The sequence below is a fragment of the Trachurus trachurus genome, assembly GCF_905171665.1.
Source record: "Trachurus trachurus genome assembly, chromosome: 3".
Taxonomy (NCBI): domain Eukaryota; kingdom Metazoa; phylum Chordata; class Actinopteri; order Carangiformes; family Carangidae; genus Trachurus; species Trachurus trachurus.
In genome coordinates this window covers 13,944,794-13,959,081 of record NC_139893.1, presented here as the reverse complement: position 1 = coordinate 13,959,081, position 14,288 = coordinate 13,944,794, and the positions used below count along the sequence as shown (strand labels likewise).

General features: G+C 41.8%; 1 protein-coding gene across 1 annotated transcript in view; it reads right to left on the bottom strand.

Moving 5' to 3' along the window:
* pax6b (paired box 6b) overlaps positions 1-14,033 on the bottom strand; it is a 38,109-nt gene extending 24,076 nt beyond the window's left edge. The window contains exons 1-3 of the mRNA XM_083996227.1: positions 13,855-14,033; positions 9,151-9,192; positions 7,000-7,485 (exon numbers count right to left, since the gene is read on the bottom strand). The gene's annotated coding sequence lies outside the window, so the exon portion shown is untranslated. The remainder of the gene's footprint in view (positions 1-6,999; positions 7,486-9,150; positions 9,193-13,854) is intronic.
* Positions 14,034-14,288: the final 255 nt, after the last annotated feature.

Here is a 14,288-nt window from a genome sequence, read left to right as displayed (position 1 = left end):
TGGCAACAATAATGCTGCTGTTTTACGCAGGGCTGAGTAGGCGCATTTATCACTCACTTGCCAGGAGTGGCTGAAGTCAGTGTCCGTGTCGCGCTGTGAGCTGACAGGGGAAAATGGGAGCTAACGAGGTTGTCAGATGTCCTGACAAGACAAATGAGAGCTCGTCACTCCCTGCGCTTTAATAACGTTTAATGGAAACGTATTGCACCGTTCAAAATAAAGTGTTACACATACCGGGGTCTGGCGGCGACGCAGTTAATTACGCACGGCGAGGTAAATTACGCATCAGCTAAAGGGTGTTGGCCTGGATTCAGCAGCACCGAAAGAGGATTGTGTCTATGTAACACCTATGATTTGTAGTTCACAGACCAAGTCGACCTTGGACTTTGTGTTCTTACTTTTTAAACGAGTGATTAGGCTTAAGGTGACTAACAAACAATTAAAGTAAAACTGGCTTCTGTTGACTCCAGCGTGCCATGAGCCTGTAGGACTGTGAAGAGCAAATCTTAGCAACAGTTTGTTTGTTTTTTACTTCATCAGAATTAAACAAAAAAAAAATAGACAAGAAAAATAGACAATCATTTCAATGTTTTCAGGTTTAATTTGGCAAGATATATATTAACCTAATTGACTAACAGACAAAAGAGAGGTCTTCCACATGATCAGATAGATTTAATATAATTCATACTGGTCATAAAAACATATTGGAGCATGTAAACCAGCAAACCAGTGTAGCAGCTTCTAAAATAATATTGTTTTCCTGACGACATTGGCCCCTGGTATCTAAACCTATGAGACGACGTCCTGCTCTGGGCTTCAGACATATTTTAAAGCACAGATGAACTAGAACTCCTCTCACCTGGCTCACATTGTAGGAGTGTTGTGCTCCCATTGCTCGTGTTTGGGCTGTGATCTTAATGATTTTTTTTTCCTTTTCTTTTTTTTTTGCGAATCACGTTGAGCGCTGAGGTTGTGCATTCTTCTGTGTAATTCATGGTGTGCGATATAGCCAACACACGGTATGGTAGTTATGGTCATGATGATACATAATCCCCAGGGCAGGGCTGCTGCTTGGCTCAAACTGCACCGTGCTGCTTTAACGCTCCCTCACATTACAATAGAGATATTCTGCCCGCTTCATATCTATTTGATTCATTTCATGATGTCTCATTATTTGTCTAGCTATTTTAAGCAGCTGTGTTTTCCATCTGCTCTAACTTTCTGTTCTCTTTGTTTACCCACAATTGATTTCTCCGCGCCATTATCAGCTGACGCATTGTCACCTGACTCGGTGATAGCCGCGTGGGTAAAGCATTACCTGAGCATCAGCTGAGGCAGTGTGTAGTCCACACTCCCCCCTCACTGTATTATGAATAAAACCACAATATATATTGAATGCCATCTCGAAAAGGTGAGTGGCGTGAATTCATTCAATCCAAAGGATGGCACCGACTCATTACTTTGCATAGGAAGCTCACCTCACCGCGGCGCCACAAAAGCATGGTGAGTGACAGGTGACGGGATGGCATTTGTACTATAAGATGTCATTCTGCCCCTGCTCCTTTCTCTCCAGATGGAGGGGGCGGGTATGCGTGCGCGTAAAAAAATAAATAAATATAGACATCATTTCACTAATGCCATCACCTGGCCTCTGGCACTTTGCTGCGCAGGGTCAGAGAGGCCGGAGCACCTGCTGCAGAGGAGCACAGAGAGATCTGAGGAGAGAGGTAATTATACTGCACACCGCTGCACACATGGCCACAAGATAGATAGATAGATAGATAGATAGATAGATAGATAGATAGGACTTTTCTTGTGCGCAAAACTGCAAAAACATGTTAAAATGCCTGAATAAATGCGCATGTGATGCCAGTAAAAGGCGCAAGCCAGTGGGACCTTCTACAAATAAGCCTATAGCTCCAAGCAAAGAGAGGAGACGGGACATAAAACACCAAATGTGACAAACTCAACGCAGATCTGTGTGATATGTATAAATGGATGCAGCGGCACAAACGCTGTACGTGAACTCACACAGATAACTGGGCTATGTAAAACAACACACACTAAATCAGGCAATAACGACGACAAACCGTCTGGAAAATGGACGCACATAGTGCAGCAAGAAATCACTTCTTCCTCTCCCCTCCCTCCTTCTCTGTGTCTGGATGACAAATCCTATCCTGGAGTAAATATTTTGAGGATAATTGAACTGATTGTTATTTGCAAGTTTCTCTGTCTTGAATATAAAGGCGGCGGCGTGCCTGCTGCACTCATGACTTTCAGACCATTATTCCTAATGTGGCGAATCTTAAGTCGCTAATATGTCATTCTGCAGGATATGTCAGGATGCATTATTGATTTGGCTCTTTATGTGTGTTTGTCCCCCCTGCAAATATTCTTTTTAGCACAGAAAATGTGAGTTAGATTGGGACCCAGAGACTCTCAGAGGCCATGAAAGTGCTCGTCGTTAAAATGTGGCATAAGATAACCTCTTTGGCTGCTTTTAAGAGAACTCACTAAAAGCTCACCAAAACCTGTCAAACTCTAGAGGAAGGGCTTTAAAAAAAAAACCAACAACAAAAAAAAACTGGGAAATATCCTGCAGACAGGGAAAGGAAAGCTGTGAAATTAGTGTTTGACAACATGTTTGCCACTGATTCCGGAGACACTTTGTTGTACCTTGAACATATAGATTATTGAGGACTTCTCTGAGAAAAATAAAGATAATTTTCGGGTCACTGCTTCACTATTGATCTTATTCACTCCATCCTTTATAGGCTGGTTATTCAGCAGCACCCCGCTGTGGATACACACTACATTTCGGCCTATACAGTGTTAAGCCCTCATACTGGCTACAGAAAGCCTCTGTATAGACCGCGAAACGTTTCTAAATCTAATCACAAACGAACCGTAATTAGACAAGTAATTACCGGCGTAATTAACAACCTCTTTCTGCTCGCTGTGCTTTGAAATGGACGGGCAGCGAGCTCTGCGCTTTATGGCGCACAGGCAGCAGCAGCGGCAGCGGATAAAGTCTTTATTATTATTGCTGGAAACCCATCTGGTTATAGTCTTGCCCGAGACCTCCTCCCCCCTAATCAAGGTTTTAATTAAAGACGGTTGAGGGCCATGGAGAACATGAAGGCCAGTAATTAAGACTAACATTGGACCCTAACAGATGCAACCCTCCTCCTGCGTTGCTGCAAAAAAAAAAGAAAAGAAAAGAGGAAGCTCACAAATCAAACGCGTTCAGTATAGGTTATGCATATTTCAAATAATTCAATAAATAATCATGGTTGATGGGCTGCTGATCATTATACAAGACGTTTAAACAGGGCTCAGCCAGAACAATCTGTTCTTATGCAACTTGCACCATGGTTTAAATAACATATTTTTATGTCAGGCTATAAAAGGTAGTAAACTCTACACAGTCAGGTTAGATGGGTTTATAATTTCCACTCTGTAGGCTATGATACAGTATTTAACCCCTCATCTGAGATCAGACAGACATCCCTATTTACTGAAGGGAGTCGCGGCGGTCTGGGAGTTTGTTTTCATATTTCTGTGACATGTATTGATTTGAGGACAGCTGTGGGGTTTTGTCGCAGGAGAGAGCCCCCGGTCACCCTGCATTAGTGTGATGCCTGCGCACCAGCCCGGCATCTGATCTGAGGGTCCAAACAGGACCATTATCAACAGGATCATTATACACGCACAAGAGTGAAGTTTAAACCGCGCGTAAAAGTTGGTATCGCTTATTTCTTATTCAGTGGCATGCGCGCTTGGCCATTATATCACATTAAAAAGAATTATATTCTTAAATTTTGTCCACTGATATGTCTGCCTGGAGTGGAGTTAACCCAAGCTCTCAGGGCCAGTTAGAAATAAGAATAATCACATGAATGGCTCAAGGTAAAACCATCATATCATTAACAATAACAGTGGTGAAACCTTTTGAAATATATTTTTTGCGCAAATGCTGTGCGTAAAAGTGCATCTGGAATAGGCTATCCTGACTGGAGCCTCTAGCTGCTTCTTATAATTCATATAGACCGATCACACGGACCACGTTATACAAAATACATCAAAACTGTGACATGTGCTGTTATGAATATTCATCGCATTTGCTTCAGTCAGTCCCCACTCATCCCCTCTCGCTGCTACGCACGCACGCACGCCCACACATGCACGCACGCAGCCCCAACGCACACGCGCGCTCACACACCTCCTCCATATAAGTTGCACGGTGAAAGTTAAGATTTTGCCCCTCTTCAGATGGGCAAGCAGATGGGCGGATTTTTAGCCAAAAACCCCCGCAAAGTTCCCTGCCTGCTCAGCCACCACTGGAGAGGGGCCTACAAGGAGGCTGCACTTTGGCTTCTCGACCTCGCCACATCTCCTTGAACAAATGGCAGAGCTGAAAGCGAGTCAAGATTCAGACCTGGGAGAGGCAGCCTTATAAACGACGGAGGGAGGATGTGATTATGAGGTGCCAAAATAAGAGTCAGCCACCACTCCAACTATCTCCTCCTATACGAGCGCGCCAACATGCGCATCAGCTCCGCAGAACTAAATAGTTCTGATGCAGAGACTTTAAGTGCGTTAATTCCTTAAACTCCTGCAGTATAACTTTGACCTATAGTTACCGGATTTAAGGTTATAACTTGCCGCTGTGTTATAGCTTCATATTGCTACTTATATTGTTATTCATGATTCAACCTGAACCACAGAGTCATCTTTGCCTGCTTGGTGCGTGGGACAGGATTTTAATTAACAGGTCATTATGGATGACCTTTTATTGCGAACCTTCACAATAAAAGCAACAAAAAAGAGTTCAAATCAAGTACGACTGAAGTTCTTGATGCAAAGCATAACCACAGCGTTACAAAACCATCTTCAGATGATAAGAAGCAGGAGAGAGAGAGCGGGGAGAGAGGGAGTGAGTGAGAGAGAGGCGCTCCATCATCGCCACTTGTGGAGCTTTTCTGCCCCCTAGCGCCCAACTCAACTACTGATCAACCAAACAACCCTCACTAACGGTGTTAAGAGTTTAATATCAAATCGCGCTGCTGGGTTGATTCGCACTCTGCGCAACAAAATACTGAAAACTGTTTGAATCTGATGTTTTGCATAGATCTACCAAAGGCTTCAGTTCTGGTTTTAATTCCATAATAAAAGTAAATGAAAATATGAAGGTTTTGCTCTTTCATGTGCGTTTGGCATCATGTGAACGAGGGTGAGAAGGTGTAGTTTTATCGCCATCTGCATCTACTGTGATGTTGTCATATAGTTCCTAGAAATAAACTCCTCAACAAAAGGATCCTTTTACTGCTGACTCATTAAATCAATTGAGTTTCTAATCAAAGAAAAAAAATAAACAATTAACGATATCTCCTTATGAGAGATGTGGTTTTCACACCATAAATCAGGACAAACAAGGTGTGACAACAAATGTGACTTTTCAAATACCACAACTGATCTGATCATATGATTTATCCAGTGTTCTCTGTGTTACACATTGGAGCTATCCAATAAAACGATTTTTATGAGATTATGCAAATATCAACATGTTAATAGCTCCTGACACTTATTGATGTTTTTACAGTCATGGTCACATATTGTTCATCGATGCAGTTAATGTATGTATGTATGTAGTTTCCTAGTATGTCAATAGAAATGACTTCCCATATCGCTGAGTTTATGTTGGCAGGCTACATCCATCCACTTATCATGCTTCTAATTTCCAATTATTGGTGATGTCTGACATATTATCATTAATATTAATACAATAAAACATGTAGATACTTAAATAAAACTTTTTTACAGTAATGAATCCATTATGGTTATTTTGAGCCTCATAGGAAAGAAAAAGAAGACAAACTTGTGTGTGTCAACAGTCTTTAACTACACTTAAAAACATTTCTGTGTTAGGCTTATCACCCAGCTAGTGAAATGTCTGAATCATTATTTTCATGATCCATGAAATAACTAACTCACTTTAGAGAACATTAATATATAACTAGTGTAAATAATAACTATTAGTCTTTAAATATAAATTTAAATACACATAAAGGTTGCCATTTTCAAAACAGGGCCAAAGCAAAACACAGAAAAAAGTTTTAGAGCATTAAGCCTTATCACTAAGTAAAGAGTCATTAAACAGACTGCAGTGTTTCAGTCAGAGACATAATGCAACAGAGCTTCTTATCTATTCCTACCATCTCTTAATACTTAATTCTTTACAACCTTAGATTACAAATTCCTGTTTCTGCTAATGTGTAATTGATTTTCTCTTTAACGTGTATGTTACATTTTGCCGCAGAGCTGTAACTAACCCACCTTTGCCTTTATATCAATGGTTACAGGAGAGCAGCTCTCTGAATCTCTCTGGTCCAGGTACACAAGGAGTAAACAGGCAATTATCCTTAATATCCCAGTAATGTTAAAAGAATGAGACTCAATTTTCCATTTGGTTGCTTGGAGAGAAATGTCAAAGGTATTGGATTGAGACCATTGTTTTAATCATTAAGGACGCACGGTGAAGGTTGATGAAGAAGTATTACAGCTTTGCTGCTCAATGCATAATTTGGCCTATTGATCAGGTGGGCCTGGAGCTCATATACAGCCAATATATGGGCTTCTTTAATAATTTTCCGACTCTTCCAGACATTTGAATACATATCTGCATAGTTCGATGTTTGATTATTGATATTTTAGCTTAGGAAATAACCGTGGCATCCATAATAGACGCACACACACAAATTCCCCTCAGTGTGCTGCAGTATTTTGTCTTGTAATGGAAATGTGTTTCCCTTAGAGGATCTCTGTCTCTCCCTCTCTCCCTCTCTCTCTCCCTTTCTCTCTCTTTCTCTATGCATGGAGGGTGGCTGGCATTTACTTGACAATTTCTGCCTTTAAGTGCAGGCTTTAAGTGCAGTGTTTTTATCTACACCTAAGATAGCTACGGACCAGGACAATTTAACAGGCAATTTAACTGACCGTGTGTTAGTGAAGCTGTCTGAGTCCCACTCTCTGCCAGAGCGCCATGGCATGATGGATGTAGGCAGTCTGGGCTAGGTGAAGAGACACACACACACACAGAGACACACACACAATCTCGTTGAATACACAGATATACGGGGATACACAGACACACCGCCCTGCCATATTTTCCCAATACAAACGCATATGGGCCTATCCACAGCCAACCCCCTTCCATTAAGTCAACATCTTGTGCTGGCGGTTGGAACAGTGCGGGGCTGGAGTCAGGTCGTCCAAATCCGTCAGTAAGAGGAGGCAGAGGCGTTTGTCATCCTCCTCTCTGGGCACCATCCTCCTGGAAGAGAGACAGGGGGGACAGAGGGTGGTGGAGCTACGTAGCATCTGGCTCTGGTAGCTCCAGCTGCAGGGAGAGAAGGGGACAGGAGCCACTCTGCAGCCCAGGGGGAGACACTGTTTCCGCAGCCAAAACTGATCCACCATCTCCTGGATGGAGGAATGGAGAAGCAAGTCTGTAAAGAGTGTTTGTGGGCGTTATTGATAACCTAAAAGAGTAGGAGAGTAAGTTGTAGCGCGGAAAACACTAATATATAGTTTGTTTTTTTGTTTCTTCTGTTGCTGCGTTTCAATTATCATGCCAATTTCTCATAGAACTGACATTGATCTCTTGATGCTTTGCTCTGAGAAGAATTAGGGTCATTAGACTACAGAGATAAACCTCTTTACATCACATGGCATTAAGGTCTTTGTGGCAGCAGTACAAAAGAGTCCTCTGCCACAGAAAAACCCTGCAGCAACAGCACAAAGGCTGGAAACGGCATTCGTGGTGTACATGCACACACACTTGTGCGTGGCAGTCTCCCTCAAACATGCCACAATGCAGGGAAGGTGTAAAGAAAGTATTGTAATGCCAACTGACTACAATGTTGGACCAGAGGAAAATGTCACCCAAATGATGACCCATAAATCATGGGGCAGAGTCACGCAGCCAAGGCCTAGAGACAGAGTCTTTAGCATGGAGCGTCAGCACACAAAATGATGTTTAGCCAGTGGCAGACATTTAGCACCAGACTCCATCGCCTCTGAAGGAGCTTTGTCACAGATCTATGGATGATTCAGAGCCCGGGGACAGCGTTTAGTATTAGCACTTAATGTCCCGTTGTGTTCTGGGGTTTGTTCTCAGGCGATATAGTTATGCTGATTTAAGGAAGGAGATCAAATTAGATGTTTAGAGGGAGGGGACGAGAAGTCCTCACAGGGGTGAGACATGCATTGTTCTCCTATTGTGAAGTATGACCTTTATGGAGGGGAAGATCTAGGGGGCTGAGGAGCCCCTCTCCTCAATCTGAGATGTCCTCTAGGATTAATTAACCCCATTCTCCCATTAGGCCTCTGGGATTTGCATTTTAGATTGGGAGAAGTCCTGCAGAAGCCTACATGCACTGTTCTGTCTGAACTCTGCCAGGTGTGTCCAAGTCGTTTCTGGAGTGTTTTGGGAAATTTTTCTGCCTTTTATTAGAGGTCTTAGCTTTCAAAAGATGAAAGGAAATGAGGCGTGAAGGATGGGGAATGACGTTCACCAAAGGTCCTGACACAAAACAAAGGATGCTATGGTGCAGGGCCAGTATGTTAGCCGCTACGCAGCTTCATGTTACAATCCCACATCCCATAACTATTTTTTGAGCATCACTATATGATTGAATCCTCAATTTTACTGCCACTTATGACTTTCTATGCCTTATACAGTCAAGAATAATTGTGCGACCAACCACAAACATCTGAGGTAGAGAGAAAACACAAATACACACAGAACATAAACAAAATGATATGAAGACGCTGCTATGGTTAGTCTGAGAAGCTTATGAAATTAGTGGCACAGATCACAAGCATCTGTTTGATGCCACTAATGATGTGTTGAGGAGGCTGCGATGTGCTGTTGTTCTGATCGCCTATAGGTGCACGTCAGTAGCCTATAATGAGATAAATGTCATATTCAGAGAAGAGAAAATCAAATCTACCATTTCCCCCCCTAAAAGCGGACTATTAATGTCAATCATGTGGACGGCCACAGAAAGCCAGAGGCTGCCAGCTCACACAACAAGCACTGGTCCCCACAGTGTCATGATGACGGTCCCCAGACGGTCTACTCACCACAGCTCCAGCTAATCTTCTTTTCATGGTCTTCATTACGACCTGTCAGGACATAAATTGACAGTAAATTGCCATGTTTATTAACACAGCACTAAAAACAGCATCCTTAACCGTTCTGCCCCCCCCCTCCTCCCCCTCATGAAACGTTAACGTTTAACAGTGACCAAGTGGATCAATTAAGCTGTGGCATAAAAGGATGCGGTGCCCAAACAAATCCTCTCGAACACACACGCACACATACACACACACACACAGACATGCACACAGGGCCTCATATTCACAATTCCACCTTAATATGCCTCCTCAAACATTATGTCCTCTGTTGATGACCCCCTTTGAAGACCTATTCAGACAGACACTTGCTCGCCACATATTTGCAGCTCGAGTAACGATGGGAAGGCCCATGCTTCACAGAGCACCGCATCAACAAAGTCTTGAGTCTGGGACTTGCTGCGGCCTTTGCCATATAACACAGTAATTACTAGATCAAATCTGTTCAAATTGAGGCAACGCTGTTCTGTGATCCCTCCTATACTAATCAGCACGCTGAGGTATGGCTGTGCGACTATAAATTGCTGACTTAATTAAAACCAGGACCTCTCTGTCATCTAATTACAGGGAGAAAAGGTTATTGCTTCAATGCAATTTTCCAAATATGATTCCTTCACAGTTATTAAAGGCTCAGGCGTCGTTTATTGTTTCAGATTTTTCAATATGGAAATGGCCCCGGTGACAGACGTAATGACTCGGGGAAAACGCTTCATCTCGATAGTGGCCTGGCACGGCCATTTGTCTAAGATAAGTGGAGCGGACAGGAACGGGGAAATGTCATGGGAGGCATCCCATGATTGCCTCCACTTTACAGTTGTCATTAAACAGAGCAAAGGTTTCTTTTCTCCTATGTGGCAGCAATGAGAAGTTTATTAATCTATCCAGAATAGTAGGAGCGGTGAGTTATTATAACTATGAAAATCCACCAGGGATGGGGGAAATTGTGGAGAGATTGTGTGATGAGAGACTCTATATTTCCTGTTATTGTTCAGTCTAATCAATATAAGCTCCTCCACTAACCAAAACCTCACAGTAAACTGTGTGAGAAAAGGTGACACAAAAATCATATGAAGAAAATCCCAAGAACACACTGCAACCCAAAACTATTTGTTACAAATGAAGGAAGGAAAAATAGTAGCAAGTGAAGTTTTTGGAACAGTAAATCAAAGACATGTTTTCATAGACATTGCAAAGGTTAACGTCTTCACTCATACAAATCATCTTTGTAAATCTGTTCTGGTTGAATCAGAGAAGTTTGGATTCTGCTGTTATTGTCTGATTGATTATTTTGTTTCCTATTTAAGGTAGGCCTAACTGTTCAACAGCAATAAGTACCCTATAAAAACATGTTTTACGCAATTTTAAACACTTGTGCTGTCTATTAATCTGTCAGTTATATTCCTGATGGATCTATAAACTGACAGAAAACAGAGAAAACTACCTGTCATATTAATCAAATGATGTTTTATTGAACTCATGGTCAAAAACCGCATGATATGCTAAGAAAGCTTCAAACCCTCACGCCTGAGAAGCTACAACTGAAACATTTTCAGTTTTTTCTAATAATGACCAACATGATAGTTACTAATTAATTTTGTTAATCTATTAATCTATTTAACAACTAATTATGACAGCTCTGCTTGAATTTTAAATATCTTCAGTCAATGGCAGTTGTAAAAGTACTTTTTTCACAATCCTCATTTTTAGCATTATATGATTCAGTTGTGTTTCAAAATAATTGTCAACATAATAATAAGGTGAACACATGAGCTGCGCCTAGTCTTATACCTGATTTTTTACAGATACCTACATATTCAGCTACGACAGCAGTAATCAGAGGGTTGGCCTCAGCAGGAGATTCTGTTTTTATCTTTAATGTCACCTTAAACAAAGACAAATGGGTTCAAATAAAAGTTTAAATAAACAACTTGACATGTGCATATGTTAATGAAACAACTGAATAAAAATGCTGGAGTAATATACCTTCACATGTACATGCACTAAAAAAATGTAAATAAGAGAAATACAATCTAGGGCAGGAAGAGGCCACAGCATAAGTGTATATTCTGGACACTAATGCTCTGTGTCTCCCACCATAGGGTTTTCTTAATTACATTAACCAAATGCCTTCTGCAGTGTGTGTAATCTCATGGTTAACTGAACACCCCTGTAGCTGCAGCCCCCTCCCATTTCGATTCCTCAGTAAAATATTCATGTTGAAAGCCACTATTTCCATCTAGTTTCTCTCTCCAGCATGTTAATGCCTGCTATAGTTGTAGTAGTAGCCATGCTCCCATTGTTTAGGATTATCCCTAACTTCTCAGTAACCTTCAACACAAAGGCTACACCTAAAAACCGCCAATATATTGATTTAAACACAAAGGCAGAAATCCTTTTCCTGCTCAGATCAGTAGCACATCCAAAGTTTGAATATCCATAACAAAAAATAGTCCAAGATTTACATCTAATATCAGTAACTTTTAATACAATCCACACTTTATGAAGTTAAATTGATTTATACTTTCTTTTTTTTTTGTTGTAAATTTATCTAAGTGGAAAAACACATTTGTATTTGTTCATGTCTGCACAACACACTGATTCAAATTGACCAGGCAGGACTAATTTAAATATATTAACTATTCATTAATTGAATAAAGAGGCTAGTTAGCCCCAGGGTCCCTTTATAATCATAAACTGGGGTGTACTATTTATGCAAAACAGCAAAGTGCCATGTGCTGGCTTATTATGCTAATGATGAATGGCAAAATACATGTTTCTCCTACCCACGAAGGAGGATTAGGCATGGCAGTGTCAGCAAGTTGTTTCCAGGGTACGGAGTCTGCTCCTCCACATTACAGCATGTTGAGATACAGCTCAGTAATGTGATTCTTCTAGTCTTCTTCATGAAATTATGACTGCACCGGCACCCCCTCCCCATGCAAAAGCTGCTCCTGTCTTTCTCAAAAGAAGATACTGCAAGCAAAGGCTTCCCAAACCCCCTCACCCAAACTCCTTCACACTCTGACACCAACTTTTCTGACAATGTCCCAAACATGACTGAGGGACTGCAACATGTGAATAGGTTAGATCTCGACCGTCCATTAATCCACTTACTGTCATCATTGGGGCTGATATTGATGCAGTGTATTGGGTCCCTGGAGCTAAGTGGAAATTGTTCCTTCATGCTCCATGGCTCAAAGAATTGGAAGAAGTTAACACATGGTAGCTATAGGATGTTTTCATTTATTTTTTCCAATCTAAATAATATAATTGATGACACTGTCTTAGAACTTACATGTCCTCCTCACCATAATCTAGGATCTAAATAAACAAAATTTAAGGACAGCCACCATTATCTCTCATTTATATGCATCAAGCAAATGCTGAACATTGCAGCTACCCTCTTTTAAAAGAATAAATAAATAAGAGTTGGTCCCATATGAGTAGCAGAACCGAATGGAGCCTGGACCCAGACTGGGGATTTTTGGCAAAAATGATTTCCCCCTTCTGAGTCTATGTTCTGTTATCTGCATGCTGGACTGTCTCATCTGTGGTATGGTAGATAGACATGGAAGGTCCTATAAAAAAAGCTCTAGGAAGCAGCTGTGCACTGGGGGAAGAGGGCAGTTCAGCAGACATTCACAAAAACTACCAATCCATTGCTCATGTCTCAAAGCAAAACTTTAGAATATGTTTGCAAACACATTCCTCTCACACCTGTGCTGTTCTTCAAGGTTGGTCACTACTAATAGTTACTATTAACTAGGCTAAAGCAAGCACATATTACCCAATGTTATAACGTTGTATAAGCTCGTATAAGCTGTTCTCTGCCAAACCAGCAAATAAAACTACGAGTTCAAACTTAACTTAAACCCAGTCCATATCTACAGAATGTGGTAGAAACAACAGCAGAGAGACGTAGATGGTGCTTTGGGACTTTCAGGTGAACTCCTGGAAGTTGTTGTTGTAGGTTCAGTCATGCAAGAGGCCTTGCAGCAGACAGTGGGTCAATAATATTATGCATATTATATGGAAATCATGCTCTCCTTGCCCCCTCCTCCATGCCAAAACAGTGACAGAGCAGATGCACTGAGGTGCACACAACAGCTAGCCTATTAACTATTCCTTTTTTTAAGACCATACGTTTCTAAATGGAAATCTTTAATAAAACATAAAAAAAATGTTTTCCCTCTGTACTGTTTGCAATGAGTTTGTGGAGCCGCCTTACTACTAAGCCACCAGCTATTATCCAGCATCAAAGATAATCATCCTCCCTCAAACAGTGGAATGAATGAGACAGCTTTTGTTCAGCAAACAAACATTAGACTATAGTTTCTCTGGTGGTGCAATGTGCTCACTCTGCTTAGTGTGGTATGTTATTAGCATGAGCAACAGTTTTCCCTCCATGTTCTCCAAAGAGATTCAACAGTAGGCCTATGAGAAACTCCTCAACATGCCTCAAACATAGAACAGACCACCACCACCTCCAGGTTTGTTTGTGGGGCCCTGTTTTCACCACCTTGTGTTTTAGATAACAAACTACAGTGAGGACAAGACTCTGCAGGGATTGCATATTTGTGGGTGACAGTGCATAATTAAAGCATTGGGGGCTTGAACCCAAGTTATCACAGCCTGTAGGCTACGTGCACATACCTGTGTAGGCCACCTCAACACATTCTCACACACACACACAAACAGCCACAACCACGCTGTAATGGCGAGTGCGTGTTGGTACGAGTGGCAACGTGACCATGCCACTGGTGCAGCTTTGCAAGTTGTCGAGCGACCTGTACATTTTCGTGTACAAGTCGTGTTTTTACTTCTCACTGACTCCACACATAGACTGTAAAATACAGTCTATGCTCCACACAGTCCCACGCTGACTCCCAGCTTTTAATTCGAGCGTCAGCTTGCAACGTGGCGCCTGAATGCCTCTCGAGTTACCGACATCTTGCGGACCAATGAGAGAGCTCCTTTCAGTGGTAGAGGCAGGGTCTTGACGGGAACGGACACTGTGATTGGCTGTGCGTAAGGCGGCAGGAAATCCCGGTTTGGTTGCATCCCTTCCTTCAGGAAAAGGCTACAGG